Consider the following 15,286-nt stretch of genomic DNA (forward strand, 5'->3'; position numbering starts at 1 on the left):
TGGAGGAAGCAGAGCCTGGGGACTCTGAGGTGGGCTCTCCTATCTCTGTGGTTGAAGTCACCGATGTGGTTAAAAAGCTCCTTGGTGGCAAGGCCCCAGGGGTGGATGAGATCCGCCCGGAGTTCCTCAAGGCTCTGGATGTTGTGGGGCTGTCCTGGTTGACACGCCTCTGCAACATCGCGTGGTCAACAGGGAGAGTGCCTCTGGATTGGCAGACCGGGGTGGTAGTCCCTCTTTTTAAAAAGGGGGACCGGAGGGTGTGTTCCAACTACAGAGGGATCACACTCCTCAGCCTCCCTGGTAAGGTCTATTCAGGGGTGCTGGAGAGGAGGGTCCGTCAGGAAGTCGAGCCTCAGATTGAGGAGGAGCAGTGTGGTTTTCGTCCCGGCCGTGGAACAGTGGACCAGCTCTACACCCTTAGCGCGGTCCTTGAGGGTATGTGGGAATTCGCCCAACCAGTCTACATGTGTTTTGTGGACTTGGAGAAGGCGTTTGACCGTGTCCCTCGGGGAGTTCTGTGGGGGGTGCTTCGTGGGTATGGGGTACCGAACCCCCTGATACGGGCTGTTCGGTCACTATACCACCGATGTCAGAGTTTGTTTCGCATTGCCGGCAGTAAGTCGGAATCGTTTCCAGTGGGGGTAGGACTCCGCCAAGGCTGCCCTTTGTCGCCGATTCTGTTCATAACCTTTATGGACAGAATTTCTAGGCGCAGCCGAAGCGTTGAGGGGGTCCGTTTTGGGGGCCTCAGTATTACATCCCTGCTTTTTGCAGATGATGTGGTGCTGTTGGCTCCTTCAAACGGGGCTCTCCAACTCTCACTGGAGCGTTTCGCAGCCGAGTGTGAAGCGGTTGGGATGAAAATCAGCACCTCCAAATCTGAAACCATGGTCCTCAGTCGGAAATGGGTGGAGTGCCACCTCCGGGTCGGGGAGGAGATCTTACCCCAAGTGGAGGAGTTCATGTATCTCGGGGTCTTGTTCACGAGTGGGGGTAGGAGGGAGCGGGAGATCGACAGGCGGATCGGTGCAGCGTCTGCTGTGATGCGGACGTTGTATCGGTCTGTCGTGGTGAAGAAGGAGCTGAGCCAAAGGGCGAAGCTCTCAATTTACCGGTCGATCTACGTCCCAACCCTCACCTATGGTCACGAGCTATGGGTCGTGACCGAAAGAACGAGATCAAACGGCTGAAATGAGTTTTCTCCGCAGGGTGTCCGGGCTCTCCCTTAGAGATAAGGTGAGAAGCTCAGTCATCCAGGAGGGGCTCAGAGTCGAGCCGCTTCTCCTCCACAGCGAGAGGAGCCAGATGAGGTGGCTTGGGTATCTGATTCGGATGCCTCCTGAGCGCCTCCCCGGTCATGTCCCACCGGGAGGAGACCCAGAGGAAGACCCAGGACACGCTGGAGAGACTATGTCACCCAGCTTGCCTGGGAACGACTCGGGATCCCACGGGGCGAGCTGGAAGAAGTAGCTCGGGAGAGGGAAGTCTGGGCTTCCCTGCTAAAGCTGATGCCCCCGCGACCCGGCCCCGGATAAGCGGTAGATGATGGATGGATGGATGGATGGATGAATCATTGAGAACTCAATGCAGCCCCGGGTCACAGTCAGTGGTCAAAAGTTATTATTATTAATGTATTTTTACATCTAGCTTGGCTTCAAGACCTCTGTCTTGACTGTGACAGACGGCATTCTGTCATTTGGGAAAAATTAGGAAGAAGAAAACAGGCCTGCACACTTTGACAGTGAAGTTGTTTCTCCATTCATTTTGTACAAGCTATTGGGCAGTTACATGCACTGTCGTTGTAGCACCCTATAACAATAATGCTGTCCTGACCGCTGGGATAAAGTAGAGACTTTGATTTTGGAGGTGCCGCATAAAGTGTTAATGCATGTGTCTTACAATCACAATGCATATGGATGGAAGGTGGGAGGGGACATGGGATAATTCAATTTTCAAACAACCATTCGCACTCACACTCACACCTAGGGACAATTTAGAGTGTTCACTTAGCCTGCCACGCATTTTTTTGGAATGTGGGAGGAAACCGGAGCACCCGGAGAAAACCCACGAAGGCCCGGGGAGAACACATGCATGCTCCCAGTCCTGGAGGGCCGCTATCCTGCATGTTTTCCATTTGTCCCTGTTGCAACACACATGATTCAAATGAAAAGGTTCAATATCCGGCTTCCGCAGAGCTTGCTGATGATCTGATCATTACAATCAGGTGTGTTGCAATAGGGAGAGTAGGGAAACAGGATAACGGCCCTCCCGCACTGGGATTTGCACAGTTTACTGTAATGCATCCATTACATTGTTTTTTGCCTTGATATTTTGTGCTGGACAATATCTCCCAGTTTGACTATAGAGGGATGACTCAAAAGAGAATAAGCCAAAATCATCACTTGATATTTCAAAACGAAAACCCATGGGAAACTTTAGCTTGGACACATGTTGTATATATTCCATCAACTTTTTATGTCACATTTTACAAGTCCTCAATGAGGCCACCATCAGCAGTATGGACAACATCAAGACAACATGAGAATTCCTCCCCAATACACCTGGGATGTTGCAGTCCACTGTGTTGATTGCAGCTTTTATGCGATCTTTAATGTCATCAATATTTGCTGCAAGTGCTAAATGGTAAATTGGGCTGTCACTTGTATAGAGCTTTTCTACCTTTGGTACTCAAAGCGCTCCACATTGTCTTAAATTTATCTTGAAGACCCTGGAGGAACAATAATTTTTAGGTCAGAGACCAAATTTTTCTTGAGACCCTTACAGTTCATAACTGTCATTAAAAATGTGGCGAAACCGCGGCTCACGAGCCGCATGCGGCTCTTTGGCTGGCTCAATGTGGCTCTCGGGCTTTCAAATAACAAGCGTCAAACGCCTCAGCGGTGGCGCTGCCATTCAAACAACGGCACTAAATACACAGAACTTACAACGTCAGCCTATCAGCAATCCCGTTACTTGATTGACATACAGAGCAAACAATCAGATAACAATTGAATCACCACTCATGCGTAAACAACAGTGCTCAGCGCTAAGCGCTAACCTAGTCAGCGAATTACCTCAGATTTTAAGGCAGGGGTGCCCAATACATCAATTGCAATTGACTGGGAGCCATCGGACTGGTCCCAAGTCGAGCGCGAGCGTTGGGAGGAAGAAATGTGGGCAAAAAAACGTGTCTGTGTGTTTGGATTTCGTTCATGTTCGGTGGCGTTCCGGCTGCCGCTCATCTCGGCATGCGTGTGTGCTTGCGTATGTGCTCGTGTGTGTGGTTGGGCGTATGTGTGCGTGCATGTACATGCTTGCACGAGTGCGATCGGGTCGATCGCGGGAGGTTCGTCACTTCAAAAGTCGATCTTCGGTTGGTGTGTGTGTGTGTTTATGAGAGAGAGAGTGTGTGATGTGGCTCTTTGCAGTAACACAGTAAAAAAAAAAGGTTCTTAGTCTCTAAATGGTTGGCCACCCCTGGATTAGATAGACAGCACTTTATTCAATGAATAACATTCAGAATGTGTTGATCGCAGTTTTAATCTCATGCGCTCTTGTCTCTGGGTATTTTCCGGAGGTAGGATTTCACAGACCAACTATTTAGTCGTTACTGTGCCAGGCCACTGTTTGCTCTTTGTGTTCAGTTGCTTTTCACTTGCTTGATTAGTTCATTGTGTGTCAGTTGATTGCACTAATTCTGAAGAGAGTGGTCAGAGTTTCTTCAGCTAGCTAGGGATGAAGAAATAAGTGACCGGTTAATCAGAAAGCTAATCACAGGGAAGAAATTGTCATCAACTGTGGTCACCAAGCAAGTCGTCCAAGCTCTTTGATGATCATTTTGAACTGATGCGCTTCAGTAAACATTTAGCAGGGAGCATCGGGTGCGCGAGTGTAATTCAACCCAGGCTGAAACCAGCTCCCATGCCAATGATTTCTTTCCTTCGGCAAACGCGACTTCAACCCCCAGCAGCAGCCCAGCTCGGGATCGACTTCCGATACCGATTGTGGTGGTAGGTGTGCCTTCAGGCTACAAACAACAAATCAACAACCGACAACTGGGTCAGCAGGTGCCCGGGACGCAGAGGCTTTCGAAGCAACCATCGTACACAGTTGGAGGTTGCTCAACAGCAGCAGCAGGAATAACTCCAATCGTCATGGTGCATTTGAGAAGCAGCCCAGGCAAGCGGTGAATAGTTATTTGCATGCACCTGCGACACTCAAAAATTGTAATTTTATGAATTGAGCCATTGAAAAAAAAAAGCCGTGTTCTATACAGACCCTTTTCTTGTTTAGTGCTATCTTGAGCACATGAAAGACCATCCATCCATCCATTTTCTGATCCGCATTATCCTCACAAGGGTTGCGGTGGGTGCTGGAGCCTATCCCAACTGTCTTCGGGCAGTAGGCGGAGGACACCCTGAACCAGTTGCCAGCCAATCGCAGGGTACAGAGAGACGAACAACCATCCGCGCTCACACTCACACCTAGGGACACTGACCAGCTCCCATGATATGATTGACTCAAACATGACTGAAAACAACTGCTTCTTTCCGCTCAAGTGTGGAAAATCCTCTTCCTCTAATTCTAAAATATTACTCTCCGTTGAATGTACTGTGTTGTGTAGAGCATAAAAATTGAACAGTATGTCTTCGTTATAGCATGCTGTCCAGCTACTAATACATAACTTCCAGTAACTCTAGTTGTGGCTTGAGTAACTGTACCCAGCATCCCTCAAGCTTCCAGTCGGTTTTCAAACACTTGGAATTAGTTTTTTTGGGTTGACAACTGGAGGAAGTGATATGTATGTATGACAAAACATATTACCGGTAGCAATGAGGAAATGAACTTTAACAGATTCAGAAAAGTTTTTGGAACTTCACCTTTAAGATTCTTAATATATTCTCAATGAAGAAAAGATTTTGTGTCCTTTGGCTTGTCACATAAGCGGATGCCACATAATAACACTTGCATGATTTGTTTGGCAGAGTTATTATTGTTTTTTATGATTATTATTGCCGGATGCCCTTCTGAATGCAACCCATGATTTTTTTTTTCAGGCTTGGAATTGGCCTTATCTGGGTGTCAGGGCACTGACTGGTAATCGAACCTGTGTCATCTGAATGAAGGATAGCACAACACTACTAGTGCTATGAAGAGTGAAAATTGCTTTGGAATAGCTATATTTAACTTGGGTTATGTCCCAATTCCAAAGTAGGACAGAGTGAAATGTTTTTCACATTTTTTTTTTTACCTCAATTTATTCTGAGCTCTCAAGTGGTGCATCAGGGTGTGGTCCTAAATGTGAGTGCTTGCATATAACCTATAAGTGAAGAACAACTAGGATACAGCTGAAGGCGCCATGACAGAAACAAAAGTTAGACAGAGCCAACAATGGGAGTTCTACTTCTTTGAGCTATAGTACTGAACCATTTTATACATACATACCTACAATACAATAAAATGCATCCTGATTTATATCGCACTTTCACAACAGCTGCAGCTGTAACAACGCACTTTACAAAACAGTTAACAAGTAAAATAATAAACACAACACATAACATAAAAACACGGACAGTCTTGCAATCTTAACCACTCCCTCATACGCTTCGTTGTTTGAAGCAGTTAGAGATGAAAGAGGAAAGAATCACAGTGTCTTTTCACCAGTGGATCAGAGACGTAATGCTCAAAATGCGCACATGTCGGCTACTGGCTAAATTTGAAAGTCAACAAGAAACTGTAGCGTCCTTTAATGGAATAAAGAGATTGGTTCACCTCTCCATGTAAATCCACTTCAATTGCAAGGGGCAACTCTCAGTTCCAAATACGCATCTGCGTACGGGCACAGTCAAAGAAACCATAAAAAGAGTTTTTTTTAAATCACAGTTGCAATTAAATTACAGGCGGCCCGTTAGTCCAGTGGTTAGCTTGTAGACTTCACAGTGCAGGTTCAATTACTGCTCTGGCCTCTCTGTGTGGAGTTTGAATGTTCTCCCTGGGCCTGCGTAGGTTTTCTCCGAGTGCTGTGGTTTCTTCCCACATTCCAAAAACATGCATGGCAGGCTGATTGAACACACTAAATTGTCCCTAGGTGTGAGTGTGGGTGTGCGTGGTTGTTCGTCTGTGTGTGCCCTGCGATTGGCTGGCAACCGATTCAGGGTTTCCCCTGTCTACTGCCCAAAGTCAGCTGGGATAGGCTCCAGCACCCCCCGCGACCCTAGTGAGAATAAAGCGGTTTGGAAGATGTAATTAAATTGCTTCAGTCGGTTCAATTGTCTCAATTTGGTCCAATTTGGGGAAAACTGCAGACTTGACAACTGGCCGGAAGACCATTATTGATACACTCCATAGGATGTGGAAGTCACAGGAGTTCATAGCCGCGCAGGCTGGCTGTTCAGAGTGCTGTGTCCAAAAACATCAATGAAAAGTCAAACAGAAGGGGTAAATGTAGCAAATGAAGATGCACTGGTAAAAGAGATGACCGTGGGCTTCAGTGGATCATCAAACATTCAAACATTCAAACATTCATCAAGATTCAAGAATTTGGCAAAAATCCAGAAAGAGATGAATGGGGTGGGAGTCTTCACTTCAAAAACCGCTGCATTTGTTTTGTTTATTGTTTATTGAACATAAAACATATACAGTAATAATTTGACAGAAAATAAGGTAGATAAAAAAGTAAAAAGAAAGAAATCAGTCTTCATTCAACACAGTTATTATGTTCAAGGGAGTAGGATGAAGTAAAAAACTTATCTAGTCCTACCCCGTTATGTGTTTATATCTACTAAATCATTTTTATATGAATCAGAAAAGAAAAAGTAAGAAGTCTCCATTTGGATGCATCCGGAAAATGGGCTACAATTGTCAGGTTCCTTGGTTCAAGTCACTTCTGAGCTTGAGCCACCAGAGGAAGCGTCTCAACTGGGCTCAGGAGAAAAATTACCGAACTCTAGTTATAAAGTAAATTAATGTCCTCATGAAATTAGAATTATTTTAGGAAATTATCTGCAAAACCAAAACACTGTGGATCATTCTGGTGATAAAATAATCCTCAGTATTTTCTCTGTCCCTGGAGCACAGATGTATTTAATAATAATAATGAGATGTGGGGCAGCACAATGGTTCCCTAGTTCGCACGTCCCTCACACAGTGCAGAGATGCAGGTTTCAATTCCACCTCCAGCCTTCCTGTGTGGAGTTTGCATGGTCTACCTGTGCCTGCGTGGGTTTTCTCTGGATCCTCCCGTTTCCACTTCCACTTCCAAAAACATGCATGGTAGGTTGATTGAACACTCTTAATTGACCTTAGGTGTAATTGTGAGAGCGAATAGTTATTTGTCTATGTGTTCCCTGTGATTGGCTGGCAACCAGTTCAGTATGTCCCCCGCCTACTGCCCGAGGATCGCTGAGAGAGGCTCCATCATGCACGCGGCACTCGTGTGGATAAGAGGAATAGAAAAAAAGTAAGCCATCTTATCTTACTGTACTTCACTTGATCCCACAAACTCAGACTCAGATAAATGGCGATAACAAAAGAGGTTTATTTAAAGAAAAGCGAGAAAAGTGACAAAGTACTCAACAAAAAGCACTGGCGACAAAAAGACAGGAAAACCAAATGAGAACAGAAAGCGCTTGCCAATTGCAAGGAAAGAATTATCACCGAGAAATACACAAAATGAAATTAGGTGAATTCAATCACACGAAATCAAGAACAAGTATAACAAATTAACCAGCACTGTACTCGCAAACCCCAAAATCCTATGATGACGAGTGCGACTAGCATTAAGACTTTTGCAGAGGATGTTATCGTTCAGCACAAGGTTCTCCGCAAATAGTCTTATTGCTAGTCACACTCTTCATCATAGAATGTGAGGGAGCGCTATGAACTTTAGCCATTGATGATAGCTGAGCATTTCAGGTACCCTAAGTGTGACCGGAAAAACAGCCAGACGGTTACAGAATGTCACTGAGCTATGCCAACTCGCTACGAAGTGTGATTTTGAGGACAGGCTGGATGAGGCTCTACTCGATGGCTTTGTCAGCAGGGTCACTTCTGAGGCTTGCCAACGCACAAACATGATGATGATGATTTCCATGATGTTAATCATTGTGATTAATCAGTATACAAACTATTTGGACTTGCATACTTTCCGTACCTTGTTGTAGCATCTACTGCGCGTACTTGTGAATTGCCAGAAGATGTACGGTTATACAGGGACTACTAATTTGTGCACACCAACTACTAATTTGTGCTACACCAATTAATACTTTGAGAGTTCAAACTACAATTCGATCACGCTGTCACTGTCCATTATGTAGCTTTCCTTCAACTTTGAAAGAAGGTAAATTCAATTTTTTTATTCAAGCGACCTCGAAGGAGCCGCGACTACTTTGTAGGCACACTCTTTCATGCGCAAGAATAATTCTTCATGCACACCATTTTATGGAACTCTTTTGTGCACAAAATGTAGTAGTACATGCGCACAAAGTACAGTAGTAGCTCATGCCCACAAAGTTGTTCTTCGTGTGCACGTAAGTTACAGCATGTGCAGACAGTATTTTTTTTTTTTTTTAATGTCATGTCTGGGGCTGTTTAATAACTTGAATGAGTGATTTAAGATGTACATTTCACGTTTACATATTGTGTTTCATGAAGTGAAGTGAGGCGTATAGTGGCAAATCTACTGATTTGTTTCTATTATTGTTGTAATCTGAGTTTGCACCTTTATATATATATATATATATATATATATATTTATATATAAACGTATGTTTTTACCAAACCTGTGAGATAGAATCAGGGTGGGTAAACTACATGTTAATTTTTAAAGTTAATAACTGTAACCGGTAAACTATCTTTAATATGAATTCATTTGCAGCAGGATTCTATCACGCATAACATATCTGATACTGTCTGTTGTAATAAGCATTCAGTGTTGAAAGATACTTTAGGAAACAAATCGCAATTTTTAGGGAAAGACAATCACAATGACATTATTTTCCATAATCGTTCAGCCCTAGGTTCAAGTCCAGCGAGTTTGCTTGCCAAATGCTGCTGGAAAATAAAATTATTGTCTCCAAATAGGACGTCGGCAGCAGGAAGAATGAAGTGCTCGAAGATTTCCGGGTTGTGTTGACTCTGGGTTTGGTAAAAGAGAATGGACCCCCAACCAGCAAGTGACATGGTTACTCACTGTGGAAAATTCACCCTGGACTTTAAACAGTTTGACTTGTCTGCTTCTCCAGACTCTGGGACCTTGATTTCCAAATTAACTGCAAATTTTACTTGAATCTGAAAGGACGTAGGACCAGTGAGCAACGGACCAGTACAACTTATCCTTAGCCCAGCACAGATGCTTCTGATGTGTTTTTTGGTTGAGGAGCGGCTTGAGTCATGGAATTCGACAGCTGTCGCCCATGTCATGCAGACATCTGTATGTGCTGGTTCTTGATGCACCGACACCAGCCTCAGTACACTCCCTATGTGTCACGTATGCATGGTGGAAGTGGACTCCAAAAAGCAGGCAGAAGGGAGGAGCAGGGTGTATTTGAATAATTGTATTTATTGTTTGTTTGTTTGTTTTATTTTATTGAGCATATATAGTACACGCAATAACAGGTTGACAAAGGTCAAACAAAATTATAAAAGGAAAATTAGAAATAGTTAAAAGAGAAAAAAAAACACATCACAGTTATATGCTCAAAGGAGTAGGAGGAAGTAAATAACTTATCTAGTCCTACCCCTTATTATGTAACTGACTGTTCATTTTTCAAAACAAAGAAATGAAAAACTACATATCATTAAATATTTTTACCCTTGTGTATACTATGCTATTCTATTTCTACACCTTCTGGTTTGTATATATATTGTTATTCTTTCTTCTTTTGTATTTCAATTTTCTGATATTCATTATAATTAGCATTCCTTGAATACAACTGCTAAGTTGATCAAAATCCAAAACAAGAACAAACAGTTATATTACTGTATTTTATAAGTATATCAAATGTATCTATTTTAATTCAGATTCATGTAGTTATTTTGCACTAATCTTTTGAATTTGTTTTTGAAGTCCTCCAACGATTTGCTCATTTTCAGATCCGTTTCAAGCTTATTCCATAGATTGACACCAATTACTGATACACACCTTTGCTTAATGTTTGTTCTTGTTCTGGATTTTTTGTATTGATTAGTGCCCCTTAGATGATACCAGCTCTCTCTAATTTCAAAAAGCTGCTGGATATTTTGACAAAGGAGGTTGTTATGTGCTTTATACATTAATTGAGTAATTTTGTAGTCAACCAGGTCGTAGAATTTCATTGTGTTTAATTTGATGAATATTGGATTTGTGGGTCCTATATATTTCGACCTGTTGATTATTCTGATTGCTTTTTTTTGTAATTTTAAAACAGGGAGTGTGTTCGTTTTACAGGCTTTTCCCCATATTTCTACACAGTAGGTCAGATATGGTAGTAATAATGAGTAATATAATGTATACAAAGAGCTCTTATTCAACACATCCTTCGTTTTGTGGAGTATCCCGATAGTTTTGGATACGTTTCTTTTTATGTTATCTATGTGTAGCTTCCAGGATAGTTTGGTATCTATTACTAGTCCAAGAAACTTATATTCATAGACTCGTTCTATTTCAATTGAATTTATCTTTATTTTAATTTGGTCTTTAATTGGTCTGGTGCCAAAAACAACTAGCTTAGTTTTTGTTAAATTTAAAGATAATTTGTTTTTGTCAAACCATTTTTTTAATTTTGTCAATTCGTTTTCTACAATTTTCAGGAGTTGTTTAATATTTTTTCCAGAGCAGTAAAAGGTTGTATCATCGGCGAAAAGGACGCATTTGAATTGTTTTGACACACTACAGATATCATTAATATATAAAATGAACAGTTTTGGTCCAATCACTGACCCCTGGGGCACTCCATGGATAATCTTCAGTAAGTTGGATTTTTTGTTTTTGAACTGCACATACTGATATCTGTTTTCTAAATAACTTGCAATCCATTTATGTGCTGTGCCTCTGATACCATATCTCTCTAATTTTTTCAATAATATAGCATGGTCTATAGTATCAAAAGCTTTTTTTAGCTCTAGAAAAATCCCGACCGTGTATTCTTTATTATCTATATTAGTGGCTATTGCTTCCACAAACTCCATTGCTGCCAATAAGGTGGTCCGTTTTTCTCTGAAGCCATATTGATTTTCACTTAATACCATGTGTTTATCAATGAAGTTATCGAGTCTACGAGAAAATAATGTTTCTAATATTTTTGAAAATTGTGGTAACAGTGATATAGGTCTATAATTTGTTATGAAATGTCTTTCACCATTTTTAAAAATTGGAATAACTTTAGCTGTTTTCATTTTTGATGGAAAAATACCGACTTTAAATGACAGGTTGCATATATATGTAAAGGGTCGCACTACAAGTTCTATAATATGTTTTACTATTGACATATCAATATCAAAACAGTCGGTTGACTTTTTGCTTTGATATGTTTTTACAATATTTAATATTTCATTTTGATTCACAGCAGTAAGAAACATTGTGGAAGGATTTTTTTCTACTTGTTTATGTATTTCTAAAGAGTTTATTGGATCGGGAATTTGTTTTGCTAAGTTACTGCCGATATTAACAAAATATTCATTAAATTCATTTGCTATTTCTGCCGTTTCCTCAATAATGGTATTTTTGTCATTCATAAAATACTCCGGATAATCTACTTTATTAGAGTTATTTCTAATTACATGATTTAAGATTTTGAGTATTGCTTTTATTTTGCTCTAATAATGCATGAAAATGGTCTCTCTTACTAGCTCTTATAATATTTACTAATTTGTTTTTATAAGTCTTATATTTTGTTTCAGCTTCATTAGTTCTGGATTTTAGAAACGATTTGTATAGATTGTTTTTCTTTTTACATGCATTTTCTATGCCTTTTGTTATCCATGGCTTACTTTGTCCATTGAACTTTCTGGTGACTTTAATTACTGGGAAATGTTTATCGTATAAGGAGGTTATTGTTGACTGAAATGCTTCAAACGCAGTGTTTGGATCATCATTTGTGTAGACCTCAGACCAATTTTGCTTGTCTAGGTCGAACTTGAAAGCTGCAATGGAATGTTGGGTTCTAAGTCTTATTTCTGATGTATGGGTTCTTGGTTTTGTTTTTCTAGCAAAGTAATTGTGTAGGACTACAAAGACTGGTAGATGGTCACTTATATCAGTTATGAGAAGTCCACTTTCCTTTTTGTGATCGATCTTATTTATAAATATGTTATCTATCAATGTGGCCGTATCCACTGTTATTCTGCTGGGTCTGAGAATGACTGGGAATAGATCGTTGCTATACATTGTATTTATGAAATCTGTTGTTTTTTTGTGTCCATTGGGTTGAATAAGTTGATGTTAAAATCGCCACATATTATTCGTGTTTTCTTGTCATTAGAACAACTCAGCATATCTGTCAGTTTTTTATTAAATGTGTCTAGACAAGATCCTGGTGTCCTATAAACGCAACTTAAAATAACATTTGATGCATTTTTCATGTGTATTTCCAAAGTTAGACATTCCATTAGATTCTCAGTTGTGTTTGTCAAGCTCTTAATTTTGCAGCATTTCTGTGTTTTATCTACATATATTGCAACTCCCCCTCCTTTTTTGTCTTCCCTATGAGTTGCATACATTTCATATCCATCAATTTTCATTTCACTTGTTTTTTCATCATCAAGCCAAGTTTCTGATATGGCAATAATTGTAAATTTATTCAATGTAGCTAAATATTCTTCGATTTTGGTGAAATTTTTGTATAGACTTCTACTATTTATATGTGTCACTGAAAATGTATTTTTCAGTTCTACATTTGAGTTGAATTGTTCATCAGTATAATACTTTGAGTTTGTGATGCTGTGATTATGATTGAAGAAATTATTGTCTGGATCCAAGTTGTTCTCTGGATCGAATGTCTTATGTTCAGCGTAATCAAAGATTTTAAAGTCCATGTTTGTGTTCTTGTTTCCAATATGTATTTAGTCATTAAGTTTCGTCTGGTGGTAATCAGCTCTCAGCATGTTGAAGTGGAGCCCTTTGAATTGGAGTACTGGTGCGGGGGTGGACGATGAGTTTGTCGTGCCTCAAGTAGGCAATTTCCCCTCTTTCACGTGCCGCTTTTAGTTTTGGAAGCAATTCTTTTCTTTTTTGACGTACAGTATCTGTATAATCTTCATTAATGTAAATTTTGGTGCCTTTTAGGTATTTTGCTCTCTGTTGTATCATTGTTTTGTCCTTATATTTTTCAAACTTCACCACGACTGGTCTTGGTCGAGGTCTTCCCGATTCGTATCTCCCCGTGCGGTGGACTCTTTCCACCTCGATTGTCTCCTTTAATTGCAGTTGGTCCTTGAAGATTTTCTGCACTTTTTCCTCCGTTTCGGTCCACGTTTCTCCTTGCCTTTCTTCAATTCCATCGATTATCAAGTTATTTCTTTTAGATTGTCCCTCTAAGTAGTCCATCTTGTCAGTTAAAACAAGCATACTGTCAAATACTTTATAGATTTCAGTTTGCATGGCTTTGCAATGGTCAGTTCCATTCGTTTGTTGTTTTTTAATGTCATCAACCTCCTTTTGGGTAAAATTAAGACTTGTTTTCAGTTCTTGAACTTCCCTGGAAAAATTGTCGAGTCGTGTGTATGTTGAATCCAGTATCATCTTTACAAATCCTTTGAAGTGATCCTGTTGTTGCTGAATAAGTGTTGTGAACAGTTCTTTTTGTTGCGTGAGTAGTTCGTTGACTTGCGTAAGGGTCATGAATTCTTCGTCCTGTTTAATATCTTGTCCTCGTTTGGGCGGCATTTTTGGGTTTTGTTGCTAGTCGACTGTCAGCTTGTTGATGAGGTGTGCTGTGATCTTTGTGCCAACCCGGAAGTTGGTGACGTAGCAGTGAGCCTGTGGCCTCCCCTGACGACACCGCCGCAGTGTTCGAAGTTTTCCGCCGCTGCTGCCGGATTAGCCGTTCAGCACCGCCACCGGAGTCCCGAAGCGTCCTCTCGCCCAACCACGCCGGCTGGCTATCGCTTGCTCGCGCTGCCTTGGTGGTCGAGCGTGCCGTGCCGTGCCTCCGCCGCCGCCGCCGCCTCCTCCGCCTCTTCCCTCACTGCGATTCCCTCTCAGTTGGCGTCGCTCGATGCCTTTTGCCTCTTGCAAGTCCAGCTTCTGCAGCAGCACAACTTGAACCAATCCAGTCAGCCGCGAAGATTTGAGCTCAGATTTAGGGAGACAAAATCTGCAGCCAGGACGGGAGACGAGCGGTGGGGGTTTAAAAGACAGAAAACAAAATCCAAAACAAAGTCCAAAGTATCAAACAAAACCATGACTAAAGCTAAAACATAACAATGAAGCCAATAACAGAAGCCAAGAGCAAACAGCAACACACATGACGGTAGCAAGAAGCAACAGCAAACAAACAAAACATGACAGTAGCAAGAGCAACAATGACCCAACACTGAGTTTTCGGGCTGGGAGTCCTTTTAAAGGCCTGATTACCTATGACCAACAGGTGCGCAGCTGCCAGGGGAGCCCTACAATGCCACCCGTTGGTCCCTAAACCAAATCATGACACTATGAATCTCATCATATTTCTGAACCACACCTTTGCTTGACAATCTCATCAGACTGCAGTCATCCCAGTCACTGTGCACATTTTTCCAATCCTCTCAACACTCTGAACTTTGATATAGCGCCCTGTGACCATCCCGCTTCTGTTGCAGTTTCTTTTTGAGACCTTTTCTGCTGATGGAAGATGTCAATGATAATTTTCTGCACAATTGTACAGTCAGCAGTTTTCCTCAGGCTTCTAAAGACTACTTAACTAGACGGAGCTCATTTAAAGGCTGAGAAAACATCTGCAGTTGTTTTGCGTTAACTAGCTGACAAGATTGTGACAGCCTAAGCCTATAGTGTTGAGCTTTGTCATGATATTCCAATCTTGTGAAACATTGGATGTGTGTGTGTGTGTGTTCTTGTACTCACTACATTGTGAGGACCGGTGTGAGTTTTTAACCAACGGAGTGAGGACATTTTGACGAAGTGAGGACATTTTGGCCGGTCCTCACTTTGACATCCTCTAAATCAACTCCAAAGTGTCCAAAACGGGTACCCTGTGCTTTTCCCCAAAGGTCCCCAGAATGGGTCCATGTTGAGAATTTTTCGCCGGGAATTCACACCCTTTTTGCTCACTACTGCAGCTTCTGTCGAAATTCAGTACTGCACCAACTTCAC

At 41.6% G+C, this 15,286-nt stretch overlaps 2 protein-coding genes across 2 annotated transcripts in view; one reads left to right on the forward strand and one right to left on the reverse strand.

Moving 5' to 3' along the window:
• Positions 1-910, forward strand: part of LOC127600262 (uncharacterized) — an 83,041-nt gene extending 82,131 nt beyond the window's left edge. Inside the window, exon 2 of the mRNA XM_052064700.1 lies at positions 594-910. The gene's annotated coding sequence lies outside the window, so the exon portion shown is untranslated. The remainder of the gene's footprint in view (positions 1-593) is intronic.
• Positions 1-15,286, reverse strand: part of LOC127600226 (CUB and sushi domain-containing protein 3-like) — a 782,730-nt gene that overhangs the window by 19,500 nt on the left and 747,944 nt on the right. The gene's annotated exons all lie outside the window — the stretch shown is intronic.

Source organism: Hippocampus zosterae, chromosome 5, assembly GCF_025434085.1.
Source record: "Hippocampus zosterae strain Florida chromosome 5, ASM2543408v3, whole genome shotgun sequence".
Lineage (NCBI taxonomy): Eukaryota > Metazoa > Chordata > Actinopteri > Syngnathiformes > Syngnathidae > Hippocampus > Hippocampus zosterae.